The following is a 13,226-nucleotide window of genomic DNA, read 5'->3' on the forward strand; positions in this document are numbered from 1 at the left end:
AATGAGCACACTTGAGCATGTGAAAATAAAGCAGGGCGGCTCAACTGTAAGACTTTTTTTTGTTTCTTTTTCTTCCTCCTGACAGGCTTACCTTTGTAACACAGATTTTTCTTTGTAAAATTTGGCTATGATGAATTGAGCTGGATGTGAAGCCAGCCATATATGCAGCAGGGAAGTTCTTTTCAAGTCCAATTTACCTGATATGTCTTTGAACTGGAGGAAATGGGAACATCTGTTTAAAAGCCCCAAAAATATATGGGAGTAAAAGCTCCAAAAGGCCCCTGCTGACCCTTGGTTCAGTCAAACAGTAGTGCTGCTTTTTAATGTGCAGACTGCTAAACCACTTTGTGCTGCTTGCATTTCTGTCATAGAACTAAACCTGATAACGAACTGTTGTATATTTATAGCTCCCAGATAGTGTCTCGTCACACCTTCTTGTCTATACCATATTACGTGACTGTATTCATGTCAGCTGCACTTTAATTAAATGCAGACATCTTTTCATTCCCTACATTTGTTATCACTTTGAAACAAATCCATCACACCTTTTTTGCACACATGATTTGAAGCCTGAACAAATCTTAGCAGGGCTTAATAAATGAAATCAATTCATGATTTTTACTTTTTTTTTTTTTTTAAACAACCTGAATTCCTCAGTGGTGAGAACTAAACAAGGCTCCTACATTCATCCCAGCAGCCCACCCTCTCTCACCTGTGCAAATTACTGTGTGTAAACAGATTGGATCGCACTAGCTTCATGTGGTTAGCCACTTCCCTAGCTGGGACAGGCTCCACTCAGGAGAAATAAACCATTTCCTGTTCACCGAGGGAACGATATGCTCAACTGTAACATACTGTAATTCTTTCCAGACGCTGGGTAGATTTGATCTTGTTGGAAAAAGTGCAGTACTAACAGGAGACATGTTCAGTAATGCAGAATACTTTAAACACATTCATAGGTTTCATTTCTTTAATGGGTGCATGCTAAAATATTGAAATAAAAACATGGAGTTAAACCCAGTGTACTACCTGCAGTCATTTTAAATTACTCCATATAGGACAAGATGTCTTGTAATCCTTAATGTGGGTTCCTTAAGGGTCAGCTTGAATTAACAGTCATTTGGGCCCTTTATTTCCTTTGGGCGTGTAACTGTTTTAAACTCCCAAAGTAAACTCCACGCCTTGCAAATGTGTAGCTGTTCTGTTTCTTACTCAGTGAAAAAGCTTATGTAAGCTTAAAAAAATATCATTTTATTGTAACATTATTCATTATTATTTATTGTTTGTGTCATCTCTCTGAGATACTTACTTTATATGTAATCAGTCATCCAAACAGTTCATTATGAATTGGACACAAGAAACAGATTTGGCTGCAGATGCAGTGCAGAACCATCCTTGTTTGAACCCGTGGAAGATCCTCCAGCGCCGGATATATCTCAATGCATCTTCTAGTCTTCTGCTTAGTTATCACACTGATAATCCTAAAACTGTGAAAACAGACACTATCCTTAATTGGTTTGTATCATATCTCTGAAAAACGCATAGTTTACCGTCACTTTGGAGTGTAATTTGATGTCTTTTTTTAATGAATGCTATTGCAATATTGGGCTAGACCCTCAATGCTACTGATGACATCTAATCTTCGTGACAGCTTATTTTGCAGGCTGACTTCTCTTGATCTCCCACACTGATATGCAGAGTGTAAATGTTTGAATGTTTTATCGCACAAGTGAAAACGGGAAAGACAGAGGTTTAAAAATATGGGCTCAGTTGCAGTAGGCATTGGATTAATTATACAACGATTCAATAATTGCAGTATATTTAAATATTAAAAAACATTATGAACATTTAAAGTGAATGAGTTAGGAAGATCATTAATGGATAATGAGTTTAGGAATATACGATGTGTTATGTGTTAGTGCTTTGATAGGATCATCAATCCTATACACTTTTTATTTGGTTAACGGGAGCTTCACAAGGTCGCCTCATACCCTGCTCTAATTTTTAAGTCCGACCTTGTGTTGGCGTGTGTGTATGTGTGTGAGTGCGTGTGCATGTATATGTAATAAAGAAGAATTTCACTTAGTGTGGAGACATATCCTGGCAAATCCACAGCTCAAAACACACAAGCAGTAAGTTTCCTTGACCTCAAATGTTGTTAAAATATTCACGAGTACAAAATATTGTTTCTTCCTCTTGATTTTACCTGATTTTCAACCTTCTTTTCTTCCTTTAATCTTTTTCTCTTGTTAGCCCACAGACTGTGTTCTGTAGTACCACAGGAGTTCTGTCGTCTGCAGAACAATTATGTCAATTATCTCGCATTTAAATGGTTTCCAGAGAGGAGTTCCTTGGCTAATAACAGTCAAATGAAGTGACAACTAACCAATTAATCTCACTCTAATTGCTCAGTAGGTACAGTCAATCAATCATAATGCCCCTCTCTCTGTACTTTCTTCCTTGCTTTCAGCGCACATTTTACACTCGGTAGCTTGGCTCACTACATGTCAATCAAATATTAATTCATCCTTTCGCTCCTGTGGGGATGGAAGTGCATTCCAGTGTGTTGACTTCATGGCTATGCTGCTAGTCAGCACATTTGACTTCTATCGTGACAATGTTTGCTTGAAAATGCTTTATGGGCAAATTAAAAGAGTAAAGCAACAGTAGAGATAGGGAGGCCATTCATTTCATAATTGCATGTTTGCAGCTTTGATCATGTTACATAGATAAACATTAGCTCACTGTTAGTCTATATTTAATAGTCTAAATTGCCAAATCACTGCTCCATATGCTAGAGACCAAGAGCCTTTGAACTGACAGTTTCACAGACTCGAATGTTATGATATATCTTGTGAGATTTACACTATGTGCAGCTTTGCTTTCTGCACCCTTGCACACATGTATCCAGAGCCACAAGCTTGAGTGAAGCACAGAGCTGAGCAGCTAAAATCTGCCTGAGTGCTTTACTGAAATAATTTATTCCGGTGTCATTCCAGAAAAAAAAAGGTCACATTTGCAATTTGCAGCAGTGGTGATGGAAATCTGAAAAACAAACTATTACTGTTTAGTACGTTTAAAAAAGTTGAAAAATGACACTTTAATGTGAGCTTTGTGAGGTTTTTGGGAGAGCTTATTTATGTGGTCAGCATTATGAGGAGGTAGGGTTAGTGAGTGACTCATTAAAAAAAAGGAAACAGCAAAGAATGTGAGCCTGTGTTTTGTCCTAAAGTGGGAGAATCCGCTCACCACTCCAAAAATTTGGAGTTCGTAACATAATGCTGGGTTTCCCTACAAGTAATGCTAGTCAAAAATGTCCATACAAAATCTATTGGTTTCTCTGAATCGTATTTTTTTGGCATAACAAGATATTTTCACTGAGCACGTATTGACAATAATATCCAAGTTTTATTCCAGTCTTATTTATCCTGGCACATTTAATCTCAAGAGCTGCTCATTAAACGTCTGTCTTTAACAAATTCCCATCAGCGAGATGTTAGTCACCTGCACGCTATTAAAACATCACAACATTGAGATAGTCATTCTTAATTCTCTCATATTAACACTTTACATCAGGTGCATCAGGGTCTGTGAGTGTGTGTCATTCACTACAAGTGCTTGAGTAAAAGTGCTAACAAAAAACTTGCTATTTTAACAAACGGGGATGCCAGTTTATTTCATTTATTCTCCACAAAACTGCACTTTTATTATAAATCGTGTTTTGGACACTTTGGATTTTTGAAGTTGTGCCTTGAAGCTACTGCTCACTTATTTTAAATTTCTCAGTCTCCAAATGTTATTGCAATAAATGTGTTTATTGAGTCAAAACTTGTTGGATATTTTGTTCAGAGTGATCCCACACAAATGCCATAGTGCTGTCTTCTATGGTTAATGTAGTAAACCCATAATGTCAGCGCTTATTATACTAGCTATTGATTTTTCAAATTTGCGTCCTTTTGCCCCTTTTGATGTGTATATTCATAGAAATTAAGCATAAATATCATCACAAAGACTCAACTCAAAACAGAAATTTTGATTAGTAAATGTAAACCCCAGAGGAGCACTCAACAGTCAAGCAGATATCACTGCCAGCAAAGTCCTTGAAACTGCTGTGAACCTCAAATGTTTGCCGTTCACATCAGTGCAACAACACAGTTGATGTGGAATAGGCAGGCCTCCTGCCATATTTGCAGTTTCAGGATTTAGCCTGAAATAACAAAACAGTTCTTAATAGTTCTTAGTTAAGCTCTGCAGGGCCTACATGCAGTATAAAACTGACCGCAGTACTCTGGCATTACATGTAATTAGTTGCTGCCCAGCACTGCCCGCCATGTATTCTGTCAACAACAAATGTATATCTGCAGGTTGTATTAACTGCAGCTATACATGAATTGGCTCAAAAGTCTGAAATTGATTGGGGGGGAAGAAAAATCTGCCATGTGGGCACGTATGCTTCGTCCCACACTGTCACGGCTCGTGGTGTCAAATGTTGTCTGAAAATATTGTTTTCCCTCAGTGATGTTTAATTGTTCCTCAACCAATTCCCCTTTCCATTCTCATTCCCACCACTAATTAGGAATGGAATTTAACTAGCAATGACTTTAGCGGGGAATCAGAACACACCCAGCCATTATAAAAAACCTAGGGACCCATAATGTGGTGTGGACTTGGCCACTGAAACCATGGGGTGGAGAGACATGAGGAGAGAGCTGCTGCTTCTCTCTGCTGCTCTTTGCATTTTTGGTTCTGGTCTTTGTTGCCATTGGCCTGTCATGAGAAGTTTCTCTCTTCCCATTTTGAAATTGTTTTCTGTTTGTGTTCCTCTGCTCTTCTGGCTTTTTTTTGTTTTCCTCTCAACATCTCTCCGTTTCTCTCTTGACCTTTAGTGTCACCTCATTCTTTTTCCTCCACCCTCGCACACACACACACACACACACACACACACACACACACACACACACACACACACACACACACACACACACGCGCGCTCTTCCTCCTTCCCACTCTCTCCTGCCACAGTAAGACCTAATATGAACTTTTGCTAGGAGCTGAGATCTATTTTATTGCCAGTGTTACTGTGAATGCCTTCATAAATTTAATGCTGTAATGCCTTTGAACAGCCTTCAAGTCCTCAGATTCATAAACACACACGCGCACGCACACACACACAGATACACGCACAGTTGCTCCCATTTTTTCCCACTTTTCTTTATGAACTTCCCAACACATGCACAATCGCACACGCACAGATGTGATGTGTGAATGAGGTCTTTGAGGTTGTTTTTGCTCACATCAGACACAGCAGCCCCAGTGTTTGTTTGCAATTTCCACTGGCTCCGGTCCACTCCACCAAACCCATGGGAATTTGTGGATCAGCATCTTCTCAAAAAGCTCCTGGGCGTCACAGTGTACGAGTGAGCACAGAGCGAGTGCAATGGGTGCAGTGATGCTGTTAGTTTTATGTGGTATTTCAGATGTACTCTATGTGCCATAGTTTATGGTAGAATTTAATAGGCAGTGCTGTAGTTTAAGACTGACAGTGTCATTAAATTACTAAATCACTGCAAAAAAAAAAAAAGTAAATATATACAGTTTGTCCTTTTCAGTTTCTTTTAGTAAATATTTCATTCTGAGTCCTGCAGAAAGTTAAGAGGCTCTTGAAATTAAATTTGATGTATGTTTCTCTTCATACTTTTGCTATTGGGTTTTACACACTGTATTATTATTCTCACACAATAACACTCAGAATACAGCCTACAAGGCTGTTTTTAACCATAATATTTAAGGACTGTATAAGCTACAGTGTTTAGCTGCTGTTTAGCTGCTGTAATTTAAGCTAAATATATATACTGTGTAAAAAATGTCAAGACTGGAAGCTAACTACAGTGTTTTATGTAAATGCGGAGCAGATGTTCTTATTGAAGTGATGTCAGTGTGTAAATAATGTTAAACATACACGGCAGCACAGTAACAGTGAATCATTAGCACCTGCAGTAGGAACATACAGCAAATTTAAAAAATACATAAATAAAATTGAATTGAACTGAACCTGCTGTAGGTTGAAATTAATAATGCACAGTTCAGTAGAGGCACAGTGAGTTTGTTTCATGGGTTGTTTGGCTTGTGATATAGATCATGGGCACTCACATGCATTAGGAGACATGTAAAGAAATCTTCAGAAAGATGAATAAAGGTTTGGCGTTTAGACTTCAAACTCACAGAGAACAGTCTCAGAGATGACGTAAAATCATCTCGTGTAGCACGCCGCATTGTCATTCATAGCCTGGAAGCAGACATCTGAAGCTTTGCGTGTAACTGGAGAGTAACATGTGTAGGTAAACAGTGTTACTGTTTGTTTCAGGTGTGTCAGAGTGAGGCTCAGTGGGAAAGATTGCTGTGTCTAGACAGGAGTGTGAGGGTAAGTGTAACATTTTCTCTTTGTTGTAACTTACGGCAAAGACGTGTCTACGTCTCTCAGTTTTCACCCCCTGTTCTCTTTTCTGCAACCCTGATTATTTTTTCTGTTGCCTCCCTCTCTCTCTCTCTGTTTCTGTGCTCCTACAGCTGATTGCATAAATAATTTACGGCATGTAAATCCTTAGCAGCTGTTTGCTCCTCTTTGCCCCGTTTGTTCCTGTTTTCTTTCTTCCAGGTTAACATGGGACTTTTCTCAACCTTGTCACCTCTCCTCCCCTCTCTCTCCCTTTCTGCCTCTGTGCCTGGGGTTAACCTATCTTTCTTTCTCTCTAATTACACTGTTCTCAGTTCCAGCCCTTGTGTCTTCCCATGGGTTTCCATGTCTTTATGTAAGGAGTGGCTTTTTCTTGTATTGATGGGAATTTTGACTTGTAAGTCCATAGCTGTTGTTGTGTATTTGCATGTGGATGTGTGTGTCTTCCACTGTGCGCTTCTGCATGTAGATTGCTGCTCCACAAGACAGCCACCGTGTGGCTTCAGACCCTTACAATCAAGACGCTTATATGGGCTTATTGTGATTACAGTTCTTAGCTGTGCCTATGTACAATTTCGTCTGTCACTCCAGGCTTCAAATCCTCTAAGAAGGATCTCCAATTCAAATTGCGCTGTCAAATTAAGTTTTCTTCTTTTCTGCCGTAGTCCCCTCAATCCATTCCCTAGGTTGGACATGAAGCAATTTTATGTTAAAAAAGAAATAATAATAATACTAAAAAAAAAGAGTCGCTCTGCACAAGAGAATCTATCAGAAAATTGTATGAGGCCAAATTCAAGGGGGGAAAAAAGATGAACAACAAAAGGAAAACTTTACCTTTGGCTCTGTTAAGTCATTTCTTTTCCCCTATTCAATTTCCATTGTTTAAGACTGGGGCTGATCTTTCCAATATTGCTGCTAATCTAACTTCAAAGGGATGCCGGTATGTTAAAACACTTTTTAATTGTGATAAGGAATACGCTTTCATGCTTAAACCCCTTCTCCTCTGTTCGTCTGGACAGAACCCACAAATGCAGAGGCTGTTTTTTCACTCGGCAATTAAAATTAGAATTGGTCACATTTTTCACTGTCAGCCATTTCCTTTGCACACAAAGACATGCGGGCCACACAAGCGTGCGCGTACAGACATATGCAAACCCAGATACTACCATACAATACACATGGTGTTTTTGCTCAGTTGAACCATATCTAAAATAGCTTGCATGAAGACCATTAAAGAAGAAGAAAAAAAATCCTCCTCAAAACTAAAACAACCCTTAAGACCGTGTGGGTCTGGTAGGGCTGATGATTCACCACAAGCTTCCCTGTTACTTCTATGAGACATGCGATGCAGGCTGCGCCTTGTTGTCCAGAGATAACAGATTAACATGATTGCTGAGTGAATCATTTGCACTCTAGTGCTTTTGACATGGAAGATTCTTGAGGCTTTGATACTTGCACAATATTTTGAAGGAGTGGAGCAGTAAGATGTAATTCTGTTGTGACAAAATCAATTTGGATAAAAGCACAATGTAAAAAGCAAGAGTGGCATGAAAATGAAGTATTGGTTACAGCTGATAGGGAAATTGTCTATTTTGCCTCAGAGCTTTGAATATGAGTGCATCTAAAAAAATTTTCATAAGAAGAGTGAAAATTTGAGGAATGGGGAAAAACAAATATACTGTGCTTGCTGCCCAACCCAGTCACGTGATGGGTTTTTGTGTTTCCCATCCAGGATGCATTTAAATGTACGTCTGTAAATCAAAGCTTTTTTAAATATACATGAAGTGGCTCAGTATTCTCCGAGAATAGTTGTAATCTGGAGAGATGTGTCCTTGTGTCTTTGCTTATGGCCCATGTTGAACAGGGACATTTGTCATACTTAAAAATTTAATTTCCTCTGTTGCAGCTCCTCCACACTTATTTATCTAGTCTTATATGATATGTGAAAAAGTGTAAGAGGTGGGTCACTGAATCCTTCTTTTCAAGGTTCATCAAAAACTAGTGACAAAGAGCTGTTTTTTCCCACTAGAACTCCATGAACAACAGAATCTGTCAGTAATAAAAAATACCAGCAATTTATCTGACCCTTGCTGAGCAAGCAAGACACAAACTTGCAGAAATACGATGTATTACTGCTCCCCCTACAGTCAACTCACAGTTAGACAGATAGCCACTTATATTTGAGTGGTGATGATGTGTCTGTTCGTCACACGAAAGCAGACACACACAGACACACAAAAAAGTCGGCGCAGTCCTGTGACCACACACCAAACTTCAGCTTGTACCATCTCCTGTAGGCTGCAAGAATGCTGGAGTGACAAAGGCAGCACTTTGGACAGCTGGCACAGGTTCAGGTGTGGGCCAATAACTTGCCTGTAGTGGAAAAGTCCTTTTGTGACTTTGCAGTCGAGACAGGCAGCTCTGTTCTTCCCTGCAGCAGCACTCACATTTCACACTCCGTTTGAGCATTTGCAGTATGTCAAAAATCCTGACTGAGTGTTTCGCTGACATGACTTAGACAAGGATTTGTTTCTGCATTTGAGGAACAAATTACTAGTGACGGCACAGAAGTAGAACCTTCTTGAATCCATGTCCACTCTGTCTAGATTCTTGTTTTTCAGTCTGAACCAGTTATGTGCATGTGCGGTTGTGTATGTGCTTAAATGTGTTCATGTCTGTGCTTGTTTTCCCGTGAGATTTATTTGCATGTGTGACTGCGCGTGTGACCCTGTGTGGCTGCGTGACCCGATTGTGAGTCTACAGTACTCGGCAGAGTGAGTGAGGTCTGTGAATCTGTTTTGCTTTTTTTGGGGTTGTTGTGCAGCATGGCCTCATTACCCAGGTGTTTACCCCTAACCACAGGAAGCTCTTGTCAGTGACGACTGTCTGCCGGCAAACATTGCCTGAGGGAAAGAAAGACAGGGAGGAAGGAACCTAGCAAAAGAGAGACAGTTGAGGGGAGGCATGAGAATCAGAGATGTCTGTCTGTCTGCTTGTCTGTCTGACTATCTATATATCTGTATATACTGTATATGCTCTATATATATTTCTCTAAATGTGTGTGTGGTTGTGCCAGTCAAACCTTCACTGGCAGGTCACTGGGTTCTTCTGTTTCTCCACCAGTGAAGGGAGGGAGGATAAGAGACGGGGAGGGAGAGAGGAGAGGAGGCATACAAGCTGCTGACAGGGATTTATGAGCTGATAGTGTCAGACTGCAAGCACAACAACAGTCTCCCTGTCTCTGCCTGTCTGCTCATGGAGGGAGAGAGTGACAGAAAGAATGGAGGGGGTGTTGGAGGAAGAAGTGAGCCAGCAAAATGAGTTGAAAATGAAAGAGCAGAACAAGAGAGGAAGTGAGCCAGGGAATAAGGCAGGATCAGGATTGGGATGTTATTTTATTTGATTCTTTCTTTGTCGTTTACTCTTTTCCTTTTATCACAATGTGGGTTTTTTTCTTCACAACCCTTCATTTACTCGCCTTTCAACATCACCTTTGTATGACTTGAATTGACTGTTGCGTTGGCTGATTTTAATTGTTTAGACCAATGATGTGAGTAAGAAACAGAGCGTTTAAGGCTGCTGTTGGTCTTGCATGGCCAAGAAGATGATGATGATGATGATGATGACAGTACAAACACTGTACAGAGATGACCAGACATTCATATGCTGGATGGTAACATTTCTTCCATTGTGTTGTTGTGACACATCAGTAGCTCAGATAAAGACGGTGATTATGCGTTTGATAAGCTGAGGCTACTGCAATGAAGTGTGAACAGTTGTTCCATTTTAAGAACTGTGCAGGAATACATGCTAGCACAACTGTTCTTTGTAGTTGTGTGTCTGTGTGTGTATGTGCGTAGAAGAGACAGAGTGGCTGTTTAGATATGTCATGGTGAATCACAGCTAAAGTGTTCACTGCTAGATGACACACAGTAATATATAGTAGTTGGACTGTCTGACTGTCTGGCGTATGAGAGATCCATTCTGGAGTTAATTTTGTCTAATTAATGTTGTAGGATAAATCCATAATAGCTGTCTTTAGTTTGTTTCACAATATATTCCCATGTGGCTACAGTTAAGAAGATAGCACTTAATTCCCCTATTATCAGTATAAAATCTTATCTTATACTACACTTGCATAGTGAATCTTATGGGAGTCAGTACTGTAACTATATATCTAAGCTACTCATCCTTTGCGTTTAGGTATACTTATGGTATATTTCAACTTTTTACATGTGGTACAGACATGCTGAGTGCTGTTGTCTGTTAATCGCATATTCTTAGGCCTAAAAATATGTTGTACTTATAGACAACCCATAAACTTAATTTCCAAAATTGATTTCCAGTTTTGGAAGTTGTATAATTGTGCCTGGAATACCATGCCCTGTTGAATGTTATGACTATGATAATAACAGTGATCCAGATGTGAAGTCTGCCAGACTGGCATGTTGGGGGGAAAAGCAGCCTGACTGTGCACAGCATACATGCCCCCTGGGAATAATACAGACATCTAGTGATTTATATGTCAGTTCTTTTTTTTCTTTTTTTTAATGACATAGTATTAAAGAGTAGTGATTCATGAGGCTCTTTTCATTTCACATCGAAACTCTGACTTGTTTCAGGCTATAGCTTACACTTTCCAGTATGCTTAGTAATGATCCTACAATAACTTTCCCAGAATTTCAAATGCCAGCGTCTTTCTTTTTGAATTCTTGTCTGTAGATAATAGTCACAGCCCCTGTGCGCCAAATATTGATTCAGTGACGACAACGCCAGTTGGGCATAGATACCCTACGGTGCAGATCCTTCATAAGAAAAGCTGGCCCTGTGGTTGGTGCTTTTTTCCAACCAGTAACAGTACAGCGTGGTAAGGAGAGTGACAGTTTGGGATTTTTTTTTATTTTTGGACAGCTAGTGGTAAAAGATAAGGGCAGAAAGCAAGGCAACCTATGAAATTTAGAAAGAGCATGTTGCACTGTTGGGGCCCAAATCTGAGCTGCACTGAATGTTATCACAAAGGTAGTTTGGATCCTTTAACCTCCTAGGACCTGGCGTCCACATATGTGGACATCACATTTTGGGTTATTTAGACCAAAATACTCAATTTTGCTCTACAAGGGCCTGATATCCACTTACGAGGACATTATACTGCTACTGTTCTATCAAATTTTTAAACGAATATCCTCATATGTGGCTCTTATTTTTCTTAAAAACAAAAATAAGGTAAAAAAAAAAAAAGATCTGGTAATTCTTTGTATTTACGTTAATCGGGCCCCAATATGCCCAACTATCAAAGAGAAATTAAAAATGCATGCCGTGGAAGAGTTTGGGTCTTAGGAGGTTAAAAATTAACTTGATATTCCACCAGTTTCAAACAAATATCTCATCATAGTAGTATGTACTATAAACGTATGTGCTATGTGCAATACCTGTTACTCAAGGTAACCAAAATATTTCAACGAAAGATAGCAACTGTTGTTTTTACCCATCATATTTCTGCTTTGTTAAAACCCAGCCACATGGGGGCCACAAACATACCTCCTCTTGTCTGAAGAGTCGCAAACATGCAGATCATCGGTAAGAATTGTGATGTGTAGTGAGATTAGGTAACAGGTGAAAGAGAGCTGGGAGAGGTGGAGGTTTTCACCAGTGAGAAGAGGAAGAACAGGAGTACAAGCGCAACATTTCATGTGTCACAGTGAGAGGGAGACAGGTGGAAAGGTGAAGATGCAAGGAGAGAAAGAGATAGTGAAGGTAAGGTTGTTTATACACTAGGGGTTCACCATTCCAGAGAACAAGCAGTGCACAAGAGAGGTGAATAAGAGAGTGGAGGCAGGGTGGGGTGGGTGGAGACGAGTCTTTGCTGTGATTTGTGACAGAAAGACAGCAGCCAGAGTGAAAGGGAAGGTTTACAAGATATTAGTGAGACTTGCTATGATGTATGATTTGGAGACCGTGTCACTGAGAAAACAGGAGGCGGCAGCAGAATTGTATTCCTAAGATTTTCAGTGGTGAGAAAGTGGCAACCACTAAAGGGAGAGAAGAAGAAGATATTCGCCTTCTTTTACCCTTTTGAATTAATTGAAACTTTTATCCATAAAGACTAAATGCACTAAAATTAAAAATTCTTATATCTGTTTCTTATGTATGTGTTTGCACAGTGCAGATCTACACAGAAGCTTACAGGAAACTGAAGAAGACGGGTGAGGTTAAAGAGGACAGCACGATGGAAAAAACAAGAATGAAAGCAGCCAGTGATAAATATTAACTTTTGTGAAACATTTTGAGCATTTGCATCACTAAAAGTCCTCATATATAGCTGTTTGTCATCGCCTTAAACTGCTAGAATTTGATTTTAAAAATACGGGTATCATGTAGCGGTTCGAGTTAGAAGCTGGGAATATGCAATCACATCTGTAAGAGTTACATTTCGCAGCTCATTGTATCTCTGACTGCAAAATAAAGTTTGATAACAATCTGTTTTTGTGTTATTAATATGTTGTATGGAAATAAAGAAAAAAACCAATGAAAGCACTTTTTAAATGCTTTTTTGTAAATCTGTTTTTAAAAAAAACCAATATGTCTGCACAAGGGCCTGTAATTAAAAGGGAAAAGGGCCTCAGTGTGGCATTTCCTGTATGCTATAGGAACATCACTGTGGATTTTATGTGAAACATTCAGAAGTGGTGGATGTCACAACAATCATAGCCACTAACCTGTGCTAGTCTGGTAAAACATGCTAAAAGCCCGTTGATGTCGAGTCCCTTACTGG

General features: G+C 39.5%; 1 long non-coding RNA gene across 4 annotated transcripts in view; it reads left to right on the plus strand.

Moving 5' to 3' along the window:
- The window catches only part of LOC146658613 (uncharacterized), a 117,617-nt gene extending 104,636 nt beyond the window's left edge, over positions 1 to 12,981 (plus strand). For 3 of the 4 annotated variants that reach the window (XR_014913728.1, XR_014913729.1, XR_014913730.1), the window contains exons 5-6: positions 6,365 to 6,421; positions 12,616 to 12,981. This is a non-coding gene — a long non-coding RNA (uncharacterized LOC146658613). The remainder of the gene's footprint in view (positions 1 to 6,364; positions 6,422 to 12,615) is intronic. The other variant, XR_014913731.1, reaches the window with a different exon arrangement.
- Positions 12,982 to 13,226: the final 245 nt, after the last annotated feature.

This window comes from Rhamphochromis longiceps, linkage group LG11 (genome assembly GCF_057381845.1).
Source record: "Rhamphochromis longiceps isolate RC_006_pf linkage group LG11, R_longiceps_female_GT1.1, whole genome shotgun sequence".
Classification (NCBI taxonomy): domain Eukaryota; kingdom Metazoa; phylum Chordata; class Actinopteri; order Cichliformes; family Cichlidae; genus Rhamphochromis; species Rhamphochromis longiceps.